Source organism: Orycteropus afer, unplaced genomic scaffold (genome assembly GCF_000298275.1).
Source record: "Orycteropus afer afer isolate SDZICR_OR568_19922 unplaced genomic scaffold, OryAfe1.0 scaffold00062, whole genome shotgun sequence".
In the NCBI taxonomy this organism is placed as follows: Eukaryota; Metazoa; Chordata; class Mammalia; order Tubulidentata; family Orycteropodidae; genus Orycteropus; species Orycteropus afer.
In genome coordinates, this window is record NW_006921649.1 from 10,059,534 (window position 1) to 10,077,325 (window position 17,792).

At 40.4% G+C, this 17,792-nt stretch overlaps 1 protein-coding gene across 1 annotated transcript in view; it reads left to right on the forward strand.

Annotated features, from left to right (window-relative positions):
• The first annotated feature begins 3,574 nt into the window (after window positions 1-3,574).
• KCNIP1 (potassium voltage-gated channel interacting protein 1) overlaps window positions 3,575-17,792 on the forward strand; it is an 85,909-nt gene continuing 71,691 nt past the window's right edge. Inside the window, exon 1 of the mRNA XM_007939756.1 lies at window positions 3,575-3,662. The gene's annotated coding sequence lies outside the window, so the exon portion shown is untranslated. The remainder of the gene's footprint in view (window positions 3,663-17,792) is intronic.

Genomic DNA, 17,792 nt, shown 5'->3' on the forward strand with positions numbered 1-17,792 from the left:
TCCTGTGTTCTTCATCCTAGCCCTTTTCTTGGAGCCCTTTTGGGGGCATTGGCTGGTTTGTTTACATTAGTTTTTTATAATGATGAAGATAATTATACAATAATAAAGTAACAGCATATACCCTTCTTTCTTTCCCTCCCTCCTTTTTTATTTCCTCTTTCTTCTTCCCTTTCTACCCTCCATCTTTTTCTTGCCCTGTCCTTTCTCAGATATTCACTGTCCACCAAAGCTCTGGGTACTTGTCAGACATATGCACAGATGAAAAGAAAACTCTTTCCCAATAGGAATTTCACAATGTCTAAAAAGTCCTCTGGCAGTTTTAATTTGCAAAGTTATTTTTAACTTTTCAAAGCATTTTGCATATAATAGTTTCTCAGTAAAGATTGTTGAAAACATCCCATTCTCCTTATAATAAATATTTGAACTATAATGTTATTATTCCTATTTTACAGAAGAAAACAGAGGAAGAAAAGGAAACTCAATGCTATTGAGTGTTTTCCATGGACCAGGCATGATGGTGGACTTTGCATAGGTTTCCTCATGTAACTTCACCCCTACAACAAGCTATGGGGGACTTACTGGTCCCAACTTACAGATGAAATTCAGACATGGTTAAGTGTCTGTAATGTCACCTTGGCTAGGCAATGGTTCCCAGTGGTTTTGCCAAACATTAGCCTAGTTCCTGCTCCATAATGTAATGTAATGTGATACATTATAATCAGTTGAAAAGGTAGTTCCTTAGGGTGTGGTGTGCCTTCTGACTATAAATAGATATTTTGTCAGAACTCTATCTCTCTGTTAAATCTGCACACTTCCCATTGCCTGATCTCAGCGTCTTGAGACATAAAAAACCTACTCCCTGCCATTGAATCAGATCCAACTCTTAGCAACCCATCCTTGGGTTTCCAAGGTGGTTATTTCTATGGAAGTAGATTGCCCAGTCTTCCTTCTGAGGAGTGGCTGGTGGGTTGGAACCATCAGCCTTCTGGTTAGCAGTCAAATGCGCTAGCACTACACCACCAGAGCGCCTACAGTTAGGCAATCTCCCAGTTTCTAACTCAGTTCCTCATTTCTAGATATACTAATGCTTAAAATCCCACTCAGTCCATTCGGTTAAACATTACACTTCCAAGGATGCCCAAGATGAAACCTATTAAGTTGGAAGAACCTCTGGGCTGATAAATATGCCAAGTTTCCTTCTAGACAGACAGGATCTGGACTGGCAAAGACACAGCAGTACCCCGATAAATCAGCTGACAGGTGGGGGAAGGAAGCCCTGGTTTATAGAGTTTGTTGATTTACGTGGTGTAAACACTTCTACCATGATTGATTTTAAGCTACCAAAGGTCTAACGTTGATCTCAAAGATTTTCTGAAAATTCAGCTATCAGCTGACACAAGCTGGTATGGGCTGACTCCATGACACAACTTCCCAGTCACCAATACAATTGGAGATTGACACATGGAACTGAAAGGGGAGATGCAGAGAAGACAAGATTTTCCACACTGAAATTTTTCTGAGTCTCACTCAGATATCTAGAATCGGTTTCTACCTTTCACATAGAAGCAAGAGAGGCCAGCACATTTAGTTACTGGTGTGATTTTAATTCAATGACACGTGTACATGGGAGAAGATTCCAACAATGAGCTCACCCTCTGACTCCAGTGCCTCAGTTCTCCTCTCTAGAGGTAACCAAAATTTTCAGTGTATCCCTCTGGAAATATTTTATGTATAAGCCTGGGTGCATATGTCTGTGTCTATTTTCAGTATTAAAATAATAATGTACTGAACACATTGCTTTTTACATTTAATAATATATTTTAAATATTCTTCTAGAAAAGGATACATAAATGGGCTGTATTCCTTTTTACCGGCTCCATGTTGTTGTTGTTGTTATGTGCCATCGAGTTGGACCTAACTCATAATGACCCCTCCTTGGATTGCCGAGGCAGTATCACTATGGAAGTAGATTGCCCAACCTTCCTTCCGAGGAGTGGCTGGTGGGTTTGAACCGCCAGCCTTCTGGTTAACAGTCAAATGCCTTAGGCACTATGCTACCAGAGCTCCTAATGGCTCCATAGTATTCCTTTTATGTATGCATTATAAGTTATTAGCCAATTCCTCCACTGATGAACATATATATGTTTTTTTCACAGGCTTTTGCTTTACAAACAATGCAGGAATGAATTATCTTTGTACATATGTATTTGTGCACACATACAGGCATCTTATAAGTGAAATTGCTGAGTCAAAGTGCATATATACTTCTTATTTATCATGGATTTTTGCCCTCATAAGAGGTATTAATTTACATTCCCATCAATTCATGAGAATACCTTTTTCCCCACAATGGAGTCAACATAAAATATTCTCAAAATTCGAGACCAGTTAAGTGTCTACTCATTTTTCATACTTTGCATAGGTTCTCTTACTTGAGGTAGGCTTATTCACAGAAAAAGGAGTCCTGGTGGCACAGTGGTTAAGCACTCAACTGCTATCTGAAAGCTCAATGATTCAAACCCATCAGCTGCTCCATGGGAAAAAGATGAGGCAGCTTGCTTCTGTAAAGATTTACAGCATTGGAAACACTATGGGTCAGTTCTACTCCATCCTATAGGGTTGCTTTGAGCCAATGGCAATGAGTTTGGTTTGGGATTCACAGAAAAGGAAACTGGGCCTTATGGAGATCCAGGACCTTGCCCAAGGACAGGTGGGTGTGACTCTCAGCTTCCAATCTTCAGTCTTCACTACATCCACCACCTTCCCCACCAGGCTCACTGCTGACCATCCAGTCTAGAAAGAAAGCAAAATTCCCCACAGAGCCCAAAAGTTCAGGACACACCAATGACATCACTCTTCTGCTCTCTTGATTTTGCTTTACTTCCAGAAGCTTTGTTCATTTGCTCATTCAGTGCTGCCCAAAGATACTCTGATTACAACCCATTTAATAATTTCTGCTACTGATACTAAAGCTGCCCCAAATCAAGTGCAACTATGGACTCCATACAGTTTACAATAATGTTCCTGGTGATGCGCTTTCTAGGGACAAGACTTCAAGCAGGAAAACACCTGTATTCCAGAACCTGCTTGTCTGGGGAATTTCACTAAGGAAAGTGAAGACAAATTATTGTTCTATTAAAACATACCCTTCACCTCTCATTGTTTCTCAGACTGAAATGAGGAAGTCCCTTTCTTTATTTCTTTGGCATGGTCTACACTCACATTCACATTTCTTCTGAGTCATAGAAAGAGCCGTGAAATGTTGCCGGTTCCGGTAAGCAGATGTTCAGGCGTTGGTGAAACCGCTGGGAAAATTGCCTTGGGAGAAGAAGAAATAAAAGCAAAGCTTAGTATGAAACGCAGAGGTTACCAGCTAGGAAGAAGAGAAGAAAGGTGGAGGGAACGGGCGGCGGCGGAGTGGAAGGGAGGGAGGGAGAGAGGCGAAAATAAACAGCGCACTTAGGAGAACAGCGGGAGGCGAGCCTTGGAAGCGTGGGTTTTCTGGCTTTAAATGCCATCTGGCATCTTGCTGATGTGCCAGGGTTCCGTGAGGATGTGGGCAGAGGGCGAGTCCGAAGGGCTCCAAACATTGGGAATAGTGGTGGTTGTGTGTTCCTCTCTGAAACTTTTGCACTACCTCGGGCTGATTGACTTGTCAGACGGTAAGCCACCCCTGCGCGTCTCCATTTTATTTGAATGTGTTTTTCCGGTTAAGTTGTTGCGAGAGTAGTTTAGAAAATGCTTGGAAAGCAGCGCGAATCCCTGGTTATTGTTGCTATGTGCCGTGGAGTCGGATCCGACCCATAGTGACCCCTCCTTGGGTTTCTTCCGAAAAGTGGCTGGTGGGTTTGAACCGCCAGCCTTCCGGTTAGCAGTCAAGTACCTTAGGCACTATGCCACCAGAGGTCCAGGTAACTTGAAAAAGCCGTTTCCCTAGCTCGGTCTCCACCTTCTGCATACAGCCCAGTGATGCGTTGTCCCTGGTGCTGAAAAGTGACACCTGGAGTGCAGGGAAGCTAGAAGGAGTTTAGTATCTTTGCTTAAGGTCCTTTGTCCAGTGAGTCTCCACACATTATTATCTGTGTGACTCTACCTCATACATCGCAATCCGCTCTCCAAGGGTAAAGTGACTGGTAACTATATAGATTGTTGGTAGAAGCCAATGACTTTTAAAAGGGACACAAATTGTTAATTAACTTTAAGAAGTAGTGGGAAGATTATATGTGGGTAGAAACCTTTGTAAAATACTCACCACAGTGCCTGACAACAAGAAAGCATTTAACAAATGTTGATTCATTTCTCTAACTCTTAATCCTCTCTCCTCAACGCCCTCCCCCATCCCCATAACCCCTATTCTAAAACCACCTCATCAGCTGTGTTTAGCTTCCATTCCTTTATGAGAAAACCAAAACCCAAACTCATTGCCATCAAGTTGATTGCAACTCACAGCGACCCTATAGGACAGAGCAGAACTGTATTTGAACCTCTCTAACCTTTTGGTTAGCAGCCACTCTTAACCACTTAGCCACCAGGGTTTCTTCCTTAATGAAAAGCAGCCATAAATTCAAGTTAGCCACGTTGTTTATAACTAGAAAATTGATGGTTTTGTTTCCAGAGTTGATGGAGCTCAATAAATGATATATTTTTCTTTCTCCTTATAAGCTTTTGTTCTAAAATGCAGTTTTATCTATATGATTCTTGTTATATAAAGTCAGGCTTCTGAAAACGTTCTAATTTTGATCTGCAATAATTACAAAACAAGACCAGCTTCCAACAATGTATATTCAATGTATATAGAGTGTACAATATATACAAAGTATTTTCAATGTAGATTCTTCCATAACTGCATTTTGTAAGAACTTCTGCTCCAGGAGGCATCACAATAATAAAATAGGTTTCTATACAAAGGACTAGGAAAAGTACCAACCAAAGATGAGATAGACAAGAAACTGAAGTGCAAGATGATGGGATTAAATGAGCCCTGGATTAGAAGTTAAAAGACCTGGTTTCTATCCATAATGTGTCTCATTCAACTTTGGTGAAGTCATATTTTTTCATCAGGGTCTGTTTCCTCATGATAATATTGATGATTTTCAATCTCATAGAACACTAAATTGAACCAAAGGTTTCCTTGGATTCAGTCTTGTGGTTGGGGGGGATGCTAAGCTAGACTCTGAACCTCTCATCCCTGTTTCAACTAACCAGCTCTACTTTATCTGTTCTATACATTAACCCTATATAGAAGAGATTTTCAGCTTTAGCTAGCACTTGGTCAATCTGTTATTCTAGGACTCTATGATTCTGCTCTCCTGATGTTTTGAAAGCTGGAAATTTTCACATTCAGAAAATTTTTCTTTCTCAAAAATCACCTGAAATCTAACAATCAGAGTGCACCCAGAAGCTCTTCCTGGTGCTTGGTTATATATATATATATATATATATATATATATATATATATATATCCTTGCCGTCAAGTCCAACTCATAGTGACCCCTCCTTGGGTTCCCAAGGTGGTACCACTACAGAAGTAGATTGCCCAATCTTCCTTCTGAGGAGTGGCTGGTGGGTTTGAACCTCTAGCCTTCTGGTTAGCAGTCAAATGCCTTAGGCACTATGCCACCAGAGCGCCTCTAAAACTACAAACTCAGCTTTCCATTCCATAACAATTGAACAAACCCCTGTTCCCCACCAGATCCCAAAACCATGTGTTCAGAGCTTCAGAGAAGCTACCCAGAGATTACACATTAATGAAAAGAACTGCCCCCCTCCTTATAAGGCTTAGGGAAAGTAGAGCTAGTACCCTGTCTTTCTCTTCTTTATCCAGAGATATTTATCTCCCTTCCCCTGCTTTAACTTCTTAAGATTACCCTGTATTACCAGAGAGGATATCAATTATTCATCTAAAGTAATAATCATGAGGGAATTTAAGGTAAAAATTACAAACAAATGTTTTTTTTAAAAAAAACCCACTGACATTGAGTCTATTCTGACTCAAAAAGGCCCTCCATTGGGTTTCCAAGGCTGTAAATCTTTACCAAAGTAGATTGCCTCATCTTCCTCCCATGGAGCAGCTGGTGGGTTTGAACCACCAATCTTCTGGTTGGCAGTCACATGCTTTACTCACTACACCACCAGAGCTCCTTAAAGAAATAAGAGAAAATATATTTAAGACTCTCTCCTGGAACACTAGGTGAAGGAAAAGCAGGGGATTAACATTAAATCAGTACCTACAATGTGCCAGGCATAGTATTAGGTACTTTTATGTATATGAACTAATATAATCCTAAAATAACATTATAATGATAATAGATATCATTGCTCCTTTTTTGTTGTTGTTTTGTTTTTTAATAAGGAAGAAGAGAAATTTAGAGAAGTTAAATAAATTGTCCAGTAATAAATAGCAGTGTAGAAGTATTTGCCTCTATACTTTCACCCTCTGTCTTATACACCAAGTGCCTCACCAATTAAGCCAGTTCCAGATGAGGATCTGTGGTCTGTCATTAAGTCTGTACCACACACAGACTTTTATGCACAAGATTCCTCCATAGGGTCCATTTTAATGGGATCTGATACGGGAAACTTCATCCATTTACATGGTAAGGAGAGAATGGCACCTCCTACTAACTGCATTGAAACCAATACAATGCAGTCACTCTGAGAAGAGCAGTGACACATCCCTAAAGAATCTATCACAACAGCAATAACTTGACAAACTCTTGGATAAATCTTATGAATTTATATGCGTTCACCGGGTCCTTAGAAATTATCCATTTCCTATGCACTTTAAATTGCATGAAGCATACAGTGCTTTCTGGAGGCTTGCTGGATCAACTTGATGCAGCAAGGGTGGAAATATGGTTCATACTAAGCCAACTAGTGGCTAAGGCACTTGACTGCTAACCAGAAGGCTGGCGGTTCAAACCCACCAGCCCCTCCTCAGAAGGAAGGTTGGGCAATCTACTTCCATAGTGATACCACCTTGGAAACCCTAGGAGGGGTCACTACGAGTTGGGTCTGACTCAACGGCACATAACAACAACACCCACATATGCAGCTTTAACCATTTCTTATGGACTTAGTGCCTGTCTGGCAATTTACAGCTTAAGAAATCCTTGCCACAGCTACCCAGAGGGATTGAGTAGTTGAACCTGTGGGCTCAGGACCATGGTCGCAGAGGACATCAAGCTCGATTGGCATAACATACTACACAAAACATTGTTCCACCTTCTACTGTGGCAAGTAGCGACTGGGATCTTAAAAGCTTGCAGGCTGCCATCTAGATGCAATGATGGGTCTCTCCTTGTCCAGAGCCAAGAAGAATAAAGAAAGCCAAAAATTCATGGAAACAATTAGTCCTAGTGACTTGTACACCATCTTATCTGTAGCCTATATGACTATGAGACCAGAAGAACTAGATGGTGCCTGGCTACTACTGTCAACCACTTAGAAGGGATGTAGGAGATCCTGGATAGAGAAGGAGAACAATGTGGAACAAAACTCAAAATCATTTTGGGAAAAAAAAAGTGGGTACCAGGTTTGCTGGCCCAATAGAGCCTGGTGGAACCACTGAGACTATGGCCCCTAGCTGCCCTTCAGGTCTGGAATTGAACCCACACCTGTGGTTTCCAGCCAAACAATAGACAGGCATATGAGTTGAACATTTACCTGAGGTAGACACACCCCTTGGAGAGAACAAGCATGGGAGAAAGAAGGGCTGATTATGCACAGGGAGACAGCTCAGGGGGCAGGAGTGCATGGAGAGATGGACACAGTGAAGAGGTAATTATTGGGAGGAAGTAGGAGGGGAGATATTGCATTGTGGTAAACTGTGATCAATGTCATGAGACAAAGTGTATGTGAACTGCTTTATGGAAAGTGTATTTGCTCCGTAAATTTTCACCCAAATCACAATAAAAAAGAAAAAAATGAAAGAAACCCTTGCCCATACAGAGTTTGACTTGGACAGCAGAGTAATCCTACGAGATGTAAAGGTCTCATTAGTATTGACCTCATTTTATGTTGTTGTTTCTAGGTGCCATCAAGTCAGCTCTGACTTATAGCAACCTTATGTATAACAGAATGCAACACTGCCTGGTCCTGTGCCAGCCCCACGATCCTTGCTATATACCTAAGCCCATCTGTTCTGGTTACCTATTGCCACTCTAACAAGAATAAACCACAAATGGGATTTTGTTTGTCTTAACAAACAGGAGTTTATTCTCTCACAGTTTGAGGCTTTAAATACAAGTTCAAAGTGCCAGGCTTTAGGGACTGGGTGAAAGCCCCTCAACCTTGGGGTTCAGCTCTGCCTCCTGCTCCCAGCCCACTGGAGCTAGAGGCTTTTCTTCACTCAGCTGCTAGCTGCTGAGACTGACAAGACCAAGGTTGACAGATTAAAAAGGCACAGTCCTGATGTTACCAAACCACACAACAGGCCATTAACTCAAGCCCATTGTAAGTCCCAAGGTCGTCAGAGTATGGCAGCCTGCTGAACAATGACACAGCTACCTGCAGGGTCCAAGTGTGCCATATGCTAGAAACCATTCCCAAGGCTTCTCCTTATATACAGGAAGCAGACCACATACCCAAAGGCAGCTACTCAGCTGCTTGTGGTAGATCCCACCATGGAGTTGATTACCAGTCTCATCATAGGGAATAAGTACCACCAGCTGCCCAGCCACTCAACCAGGCCCAGCCAAGCTGACATACAAATTTAACTATCACACCATCACTGCAGCCACTGTGTAAATCCATCTCATTGAGGGCCTTCCCCTTTTTCATTGACCTTCCACTTTACCAAGCATGATATCCTTCTCCAGGGAATGGTTCCTTCTGACAACATGATCAAAGTAGGTGAGATGAAATTTGGCCGTTCTCGCTTCCAAGGAGCATTCTAGCTGCACTTCGTCCAGGATAGATTTTTTTGTTCTTTTAGAAGTCCATGGTATATATATATATATGGTGTGTGTGTGTGTGTGTGTGTGTGTGTGTTGGGGTGGGGGAGGGGGGGATGACGACACTGAGACCCTGAAGTTTTTACTCCAGGATAACATGGCTAGGATGTAACGTGTTCAGGACACAATTCCAACTCTGCAGAATCTTACTCCAGAGCTTTTTTCCATTGTCCAAACACAGCCAAACTTGCAGTTAAACTGTTACTGGATCATTGGAACTATCACTACTTCTGCTTATCAGATATTTGTATTATTCCTTTGGGAAAGTACTCATAATCTATATGGTTTGGTTGGAGTAGACTGAGTAATATCCAAAAGATGTCATCCTCCAAAGATGTCATAGGCGTCCAAAGATGTCAAGTCCTAATCCTTGGAACCTGTAAATGTCACCTTATAAGGAAAAGGAGTCTTTGCAGATATGAGTACATTAAAGATTTTGAGATGAGTGTATAATCCTGTTTTATTTGGATGACACTAAACGCTATAGCAAGTGTCCTCATAAGAGAGAGGCAGAGGAGATTAGACACAGGCAGATGAGGAGAAGGAGATGTGAAGACTGAGGCAGAAATCAGAGTGATGCAGCCACTAGCAAAGGAATGCCAGCAGTCATCAGAAGCTGGGAGAGGAAAGGAATAGATTCTCCCCCAAGAACCTCCAGAGGGAACATAAAGCTGCCCACCCTGTGATTCTGGTGCAACTGGTGGTGAACTTCTGCCCTGTGAGGGAATATACTTTTTTAATCTACCAACTTCACAGTAATTTCTTATGGCAGCCATTGGAAACTAATACATAGGTTTTCTGAAATGTGTCTTCTTTAGTTACTGTATGATTTAAAATAAATAGCATGCATTTAAAAGTTCAGACATGCATAGAGCTATTAATTTGGAATGGAGGGAAATCAGTCATCTTCTGTCAACAATTCCAAAAAGTGGGAGAAGTAGAAGCCCTGATCTGTTGCCAGCACCAGCTCAAAACACCAAGAGGGAAAATTTACTATGCAGTGTTAGGTCCTCCTGGGACCATCAGTAACTTAGAAGTGAAAGAGAGGAATAGAAGTAGTTCAGTCTCTACTGAAAAAACCCAAGTCTTATCTACCCACCTTATAGAAACTGCTTCTTATCCCACCAGTGAATAAGCACAGTAAAACACATGAACTACCCCTCTACAACCTTAGCACCAAACCATCTCTTTTTCCTCTTTTGACCTCTAGATTTGGTTGGTTGGTGTTAATTCTCCAGTGAGTATTGCTGTTGTAGTTGCTTGCTATTCAGTTGATTACAACTTATGGCAATCCTGAGTGTACAGAGTAGAACTGTTCCATAGGGTTTTCAAGGCTGTGACATATTAGAAGAAGAATGCTAAGCCTTACTTCTGATATACCTCTGGGTGAATTTGAACCAGCAATCTTTAGGTTTGTAGTCCAGTGCTTAATTATTTGCACCACCCAGGGACACCCCAGTAGGTATGTTATTGTTGTTGTTAGGTTCCATTGAATGAGCTCCAACTCATACCAACCTTACATACAACAGAACAAAACACTGTCCAGTCATGTGCCTTCCTCATAATCCTTACTATGCTTGAGCCCATCGTTGTAGCCACTGTGTCAATCCATCTCATTGAGTGTCTTTCTCTTTTTTGCCAAACCTCTGCTTTATGATGTCCTTCTCCAGGCACTTGTCCCTCCTGGTAAATTGTCCAAATTATGTGAGACAAAGTCTTGCCATCTGCATTTCTAAGGAGCAGCTGTACTTCTTCCAAGACAGATTTTTTTCATTCTTCTGGTAATCTATGTATATTCAGTATTTTTTGCCAATGTCATAATTCAAAGTCATCAAGTCTTCTTTGGGCTTCATTATTCGTTGTTCAGCTTTCAAATGCATGTGAGGCAATTGAAAATATCATGGCTTAGGTCAGGCACATCTTAGTACTCAAAGTGATATCTTTGCCCTTTAACACTTTAAAGAGGTCTTTTACAGCAGATGTGCCCAAGGCTATACATTGTTGCATTTCTTTACTGCTGCATGGATATTGGTTGTGGATCCAAGAAAAAGAAAATCCTTGACAACTTCAATCTTTTCTCCATTTATCATGTTCCTGCTGATTGGTCCAGTAGTGAGGATTTTTTTCTTTATGTTACAGTGTAATCCATACTTAAGGATGTAGTCTTTGATCTTCATCAGTAAGTGCTTCAAGTCATCTTCACTTCCAGCAAGCATAGTTGTGTCATCTGCATATTGCAGGTTGTTAATGAGTCTTCCTCTTATCCTGATGCTGTGTTCTTCATATAGTCCAGCTTCTTGGATTATTTGCTCAGCATGCAGATTGATTAAGTATGATGCATAGCTTTCCTGATTTTAAACCATGCTGTATCCCCTTCTTCTGTTCTAACGACAACATCTTGGTCTGTGTATAGGTTCCTCATGAGCATAATTTAAGTGTTCTGGAATTCCCATTCTTCTCAGTGTTATCCATGATTTGTTATGAACCACATAGTCAAATGCCTTTGCATAGGCAATAAAACACAGGTAAACATCCTTCAGTATTCTCTTCTTTCAGCCAAGATCTATCTGACTTCAGCAATGATATCCCCAATTCCACATCCTCCCCTGAACCTGGCTTAAATTTATGGCAGCTCCTTGTCAATGTACTGTTGTACTACTGCAATCACCTTTGAATTATCTTCAGCAGAATTTTACTTAGATGTGATATTAATGATATTGTTCCATAGTTTCCACATTCTATTGGATCACCTTACTTTGGAAGGGGCACATAAGGACCTCTTCCAGTCAGTTGGCCAGGTAACTGTCTTCCAAATTTCTTGACATAGATGAGTGAGCATCTCCTGGGCTTCATCTGCTCATTGAAACATTTCAACTGGTATTCGGTCAATGTCTGGAGCCTTGTTTTTCAGTAGTGCCTTCAGTGCAGCTTGGACTTCTTCCTTAGAGACTATCAGTTCTTGATCATATGCTACTTCCCAAAATGGTTGAACACTGACCAATTCTTTTTCGTTCAGTCATTGTATATGCCTTCTATCTTCTTTTGATGTGTCCTGCATCACTGATTATTTTGCCCATACAATCTTTCATCATTGTAACTTGGGACTTGAAGTTTTTTCTTCAATTCTTTCAGCTTGAGAAATGCTGTGTGTTCTTCTCTTTTGGTTTTCTAACTACAAGTCTTTGCACACTTCATTATAGTACTTTACTTTGTCTTCTTGAGCTACCCTTTGAAATCTTATGTTCAGCTCTTTTGCTTCATTTCTTCCATTCACTTTAACTACTCTATGTTCTAGAACAAGGTTCAGAATCTCTTCTGATATCCATTTTTGTCTTTTTTTTTTTTTTTCTTTCCCATTGTTTTAATGAGCTTTTGTTTTCTTCCTTTATTTTTTTAAATTGTGCTTTGGGTGCAAATTTATATAGCAAACTTGTTTTTCTTTCAAAAGTTCATGCACATCTGGTCTCATGGCCCTGATTACTGTCCCCAACTGTAATAAACTCTCCTCCCCTCTCCTCCCTGTGACCACCCCCTCCCTATGCCCCTCTCATCCATCCATTCCTGTCTGTCCAGCCTTCTATCTATGTGAATGCTACTCCTCTGGTGTCTCACGGCTGCTTGATCCAAGGGGTGCATCTCCCTAGAGTAGGTGGGTGTATCGACCTGGGGTAGGTGTTCTGTATGTGGGTCTTTCTATTGTTAGGCTGAGAGCATGTCAAGTAAGTGAGTCCATTTCCATGTTTTTCCATTTATTTAGGTCTCTTATGGTTTCTTGAAGTAGCTTTTTATAGTTTTCTTTGTAGAGGTCTTTTGTGTCTCTGGTAAGATTTATTCCCAAGTATTTTATTTTTTTCATAGCTATTGAGAACGGTATTGATTTCCTTATTTCTTTTTCAGCAATCTCTTTGCTGGTGTAGAGGACTCCAACTGATTTTTGGATGTTGATCTTATATCATGCGATGTTGCTAAATCTCTCAGTTAGTTCCAGTAGGTTTTTGACTGAATCTCTTGGGTTTTCTAAGTATAGGATCATATCATCAGCAAATAGGGATAGTTTGACTTCTTCCTTACCAATTTGGATGCCTTTGATTTCCCTTTCTTGCCTTATGGCCCTGGCTAGGACTTCCAGAACAATGTTGAATAGAAGTGGTGATAGCGGGCATCCTTGTCTAGTTCCTGTTCTCAAGAGGAATGGTTTCAGTCTCTCTCCATTGAGGGTAATGTTGGCTGTTGGTTTTGCATAAATGCCCTTTATTATGTTGAGGAATGTCCCTTCTATTCCTATTTTGCTGAGAGTTTTGATCAGAAATGGGTGTTGGATATTATCAAATGCATTTTCTGCATCAATTGATATGATCATGTGGTTCTTCTCCTTTGTTTTATTTATGTGGTGGATTACATTGATTGTTTTTCTAATGTTGAACCATCCCTGCATATCCAGGCATTTTTTTATTTCACATTTTATTTCTCCTGTTACCCAATAGTTTTTGAGCAGTGTATTATTCAGTTTCCACATATTTGGTTTTTTTTTTTTTTCTTTGCTCTTCCTATTAGTGGTTTCTAATTTTATAGCATTATTATCTGAGAAGATGCTTTGTAGTATTTCGATGTTTTTTAATTTATTGAGTCTTGCTTTGTGTCCTAACATATGGTCTGTTCTGGAGAATGATCCATGTGCACTGGAGAAGAATATGTACTGTGTTTTTGGTGGGTGGAGTGCTCTGTAAATATCTATGGGATCAAGTTGGTTGATTATGTTGTTGAGTTCTTCTGTATCTTTGTTGAGTTTTTTTTCTTCCTGTTTTGCTGTCTCTCCTTGAAAGTGATGTGTTAAAATCTCCTACTACTATTGTAGAGTTGTCTATTTTTCCTTTCAATTCAGTTAATATTTGCTTTATGTATTTTGGAGGTTTTTCATTGGGTGCATAGATTTTTATTACGATAATGTCCTCTTGGTCTATTGGTCCTTTCAGCATCATATAGTGTCCTTCTTTGTCCCTTATGCTGTTTTTCACCTTGAAGTCTATTTTATTGGAAATTAATACTGCTACTCCTGCTCTTTTGTGGTTTCCATTAGCTTTCTTCCACCCTTTAATTTTTAATTTATTTTTTATCTTTGTGTCTAAGATAGGTCTCTTGTAGGCAGTATATCAATGGGTCTTCCTTTCTTATCTAATCTGCATCCTCTTTCTCTTGACTGGTTCATTTAGTCCATTCATATTGAGTATAATTAGTGATATGTTTGAATTTATCGCTGTCATTCTATTGTGTTTTTTGTTGCATTGTTGTTGCATTCCTTGTTCCAACTATTTTTCAGTGCTGAGTTCCTTTTGTCATCAAGTGTTTTTTCTTGTTTCTTCATTATTGTTGGTTTTGTGCTTGCTAAGCCCTTATGTTTTTCTTTTTTCTGAGTTTGCTTGGAAGGATTGTTAATTATCTTTGTGGTTACCCTGAAGTAATTTCTCATCTTCCTAAGTTTGGAACAGTCTATTCTATAAAGAGATAGTCCTGTTTTCCTCTCCACTTGGAAGTTCTGTGATTAAAACTTTTATTCCCTCTATTCGCTTTGTTACTGGTGTTGTCAGCAGATTGACTCCTTTATTTCTCTATGTACATTTCTTATCAGCTTCAGAAACTTTTTCTGTTTTGGTTTCTAGGTAGTGGTGTCAAGTATCTTGATTTTAATTTGTTTTTCTCTATTGTGGGTTCTCTATTGGAAGGACTCCCTTTAGCATTTCTTGTAGGGCTGGTCTGGTTTTGTCAAACTTCTTTAATTTCTGCTTGTCTGAGAATGTCTTGATTTCACCCTCATATTTGAGGGACAATTTGACTGGATAAGTAATTCTTGGTTGGAAGTTCTTTTCCTTCAAGTTTTTATATATGCCATCCTACTGTCTTCTTGCTTGCAAGACTTCTGCTGAGAATTCAGAGCTTAGTAGCATAGTGCCTAAGGCACTTGACTGCTAACCAGAAGGCTGCTGGTTCAAACCCACCAGCCACTCCTCAGAAGGAAGATGGGGCAATTTACTTCCATAGTGATACTGCCTCAGAAACCCAAGGAGGGGTTGCTATGAGTCGGGTCTGACTCCATGGCACATAACAATAACAACAAGTTATCCATTTTATGTGACATTTTGTTTTTCCTGAGCTGCTCCCAAGAGTCTTTCTTTATCTTTGGTTTTGGAAAGTTTAATTACAATATGTTTTGTTGACTTTCTCTTGGAATCTATCCTGTATGGAGTTCATTGAGCTTCTTGGACAAATATCTTTTCTTCCTTCATGATATGGGGAAATTTTTCTGTTAATAAGTCTTCAACAATTTTCTCAGTGTTTTTTTGTTTTCTTTTGTTTGTTTGTTTTTTGCCTCCTCTCTGGTAGTGTGGTGCCTAAGGCATTTGACTGCTAACCAGAAGGCTGGAGGTTCAAACCCACCAGCCACTCCTCAGAAGGAAGGTTGGGCAATCTATTTCCATAGTGATACCACCTTGGAAACACAAGGAGGGGTCACTATGAGTCAGGTCCAACTCAACGGCACATAATAACAACAACAAACTTGTTCTGGTATTCCAATAAGGCATATGTTGTTCTCTTCATTTCTTTTAAACCTTTGTTCCAATTTTTCTTCATGCAGGCTGGTGTTAAGGGATTTGTCTTCTAGCTGGGAAATGCATTCTTCAGACAGTTCTAGTCTACTCTTTTGTCCTTCCACCACATTATTTATCTCCATAATTTTAGTGTTCATCTTCTGTATTTCTAATTGCTGTTTTTTTATGAGTTCTTTGAGTATTTATTTTGTTACTTTGTTCTTGAATGATTTTCCTGAATTCTTCCAGGGTACTGTCTGTCTTCTTGCTATTTCTGTTTATGGTTTCCTTGAGCTCTTGGAGGGATACACACACACACACACACACACAGAATGCTTTCTCATATGGTTCTATTGCTTGTTCTTCCCGTAAGACACATAATTCTTTACTCTGGACTTTTGTTTCTGTTGTCTTGTCCTGATTTTTTGTCTGATTTGAGGTTGTCTGTTGTTTCCCAGACATTTTGAAGTTGTTGTCTTTAATTGTGAGCTGTGTATTGCTTTTTTTCACCCGCTTTTGTGTTGTACTGTGTCTGGGAGTGTGTAGCAGGTGTATTTCTTTAGTTATTAACTTGGCTTTATTGTGTCACTCCCCAGCACTCTGTGTTTGTGCAGTCACTGATGGAAATGTGGGTGCAGGTCTCTGTTCATTGTGAAGAGGCTTTGGTGTTAGGATGAACAGGTGTTGTCTATCATTTGTAGTAGCTACAGTGCATAGTGGAAGTTGTCTAGTGCCCATTGCACAAGGCAGGGAGAAAAGGGAAAAGAGAGAAGGAATAAAAAAATAAACACCAGAAGGGCACCCCAGAATAGAAAGGCTGAAAAAAGTTTTCTCCTTGGGGTGAGAAAAATCAGTTAGCAATGCAAGCACAGGTAGGACAGCTTGGTTCCTTTTGGGGGCCACTGCTGAGGATGGCACCCAGAGATTCAAATCTGAAAGCAGACCTGAGGGAAAGAAAGCTTTACCTCTCTCTAGGTGGACCGACAAGCTGCAGAAACCCAGTGTGCAGATTCAGTCCAGACCATTAAAGTTTTCCAGGAGATGAGCTAAAGCTCACTGCCTTGCATCTTTTCTGGGGCTCCAGCAACTCGGAGGTCACTTCTCCCATTCTCCCCCTCCACTCTGGACTCAATGGCAGCCCATGCCAATGGGGGTCCTGGTCCGTTTGCCTGCAAGATTTTGCTCCCCCACAAAGTCCCAGCTCACCTTGCAAAAATCCTGGTGAGGCTATTCTGAGTCCCTAGCGCCTGTGGGTTCTGAGGTGGTTTTTTTTTTTTTTTTTTTCCTCTCTCTCTCTCTTTTCTTTCCTTCTCTTCTACCCTGTCTCCTGCTCTAAGTCTTTTGTTTCCTCTCTGCTGGCTGGGTAGGCCTGCCTTTTTTCCCCAGTTGTTTAGCCCACTCACTTTGTTTGCCTTCACTGGATCTAATACTATACCTTGTCCTTAGCTGCTCATCATGCAAGTATCTTTATTATGTCTGCTTTATCTCGTTGTTCTTGTTTTCAAATGGACAAAGGAATGATCATGGGTCTTAGCTGCATGACACCATCTTCACTTCCTCAGGTTTTGACCTGAGCTTTTGCTTTTTTTATGTATGATGTTCACTCACAACTCATCTGTCATTGGTGTTCAATGCATCAAATTTATACTTGAAATGGTCTCTAAATTCAGGAGGGATATACTCAAGATCACATTTTGGCTCTTGTGGACTTGTTTTAGTTTTCTTTAACCTCAGCTTGAACTTACATATGAGCAATTGATGGTCTTTTCCACAGTCAACTCCTGGCCGTGTTCTGACTGATGATATTGAGCTTTTCCACCACCTTTTTTCCACAGATACAGTCAATTTGAGTATAGTCACCATTTATATTGTTGAAAAAAAGGTATCTGTGATGAATAAATTATTGGTCTTACAAAATTCTATTAAATAATCACTGGCATTCTTTCTATCACTAAGGCCATACTTTCCAGCTACCAATGCTTCTTCTTTGTTTCCAACTTTTGCATTCCAATCACCAGTAATTATCAATGCATCTTGATTGCATGTTTGATCAATTTCACACTGTAGGAGTTGGTAAGAATCTTCAATTCCTTCATCTTTGGCTTTAGGGTTTTTTTTTGTTGTTGTTGTTACATGCCATCGAGTCGGACCCAACTCGTAGCGACCCCTCCTTGGGTTTCTGAGGCAGTATCACTACGGAAGTAGATTGCCCCATCTTCCTTCCCAGGAGTGGCTGGTGGGTTTGAACCGCCAG